At 32.3% G+C, this 852-nt stretch overlaps 1 non-coding gene across 1 annotated transcript; it reads right to left on the bottom strand.

Moving 5' to 3' along the window:
- Positions 1-279: 279 nt before the first annotated feature.
- On the bottom strand, positions 280-386 carry LOC112423175 (U6 spliceosomal RNA). The gene has a single exon (XR_003013647.1). It is a non-coding gene; the product is annotated as a U6 spliceosomal RNA (small nuclear RNA).
- Positions 387-852: the final 466 nt, after the last annotated feature.

Genomic DNA, 852 nt, shown 5'->3' on the forward strand with positions numbered 1-852 from the left:
TGACATCATTGTGTTTATTTAAGAAAAAGTTCCTTCCTTTATTCCTGTCTTTATCTACTGAGGTAATGAAAGGATGGAAGTAAGTAAAACATACTAACATAATTTAAAGAAGTTGGGATAATTTTTTTGAGTGGTTTTGGTTACACAGAGGAAGGATTTCTTCATGGAAGGGATATTTAATACTAAAAGTTTAAGTCACTTGTCCTCCTAATTTTGTGGCTCGTTGAAGAATGATAGAAATGTGAATGAATGATACATTCTACACTCTTTTTTTTTTAAATATAGTATGAATGCTTCACAAATTTGCATGTCATTCCTGCACAGGAGTCATGCTAATATTCTCTGCATCATTCCAATTTTAGTATATGTGCTGCCAAAGTGAACACCACTCTATATTCTTGACTGGAGTCATAGCATATTTTTTCAAAGATTAAAGATATGTTTTGAGCCACAGCTTATTTTTATAATGCCGATTAACTTTTAAACTTTTAAAATAATTTATTTTACATTAAAAGGGGAAAATTATGCAATATTCTGTATAGTACAACTGTAAATTTCTGAAATAAGGATGTGTCTGTAAAAGAAATATTTTATACTTATTAGTAGCAGCATTTCATTGGTGAGTTGAAACTATTTACTCACAACTTCTAATTGATCTTTTATTTACCTGTAACTTCTTTGTTACTCCTATCCAAGATAGAAATGTAAAGACTGAAATAGGTTTTTGATATTCAGCCTAAGTTTGTTAAATATTTAGTCCAGCTGGGCATGGGAGCTCATGCCTGTAATCCCAACACTTTGGGAGGCTAAGCGGGCAGATTGCCTGAACCCAGGAGTTCAAGACTAGCCTGG

This window comes from Macaca nemestrina, chromosome X (assembly GCF_043159975.1).
Source record: "Macaca nemestrina isolate mMacNem1 chromosome X, mMacNem.hap1, whole genome shotgun sequence".
Classification (NCBI taxonomy): domain Eukaryota; kingdom Metazoa; phylum Chordata; class Mammalia; order Primates; family Cercopithecidae; genus Macaca; species Macaca nemestrina.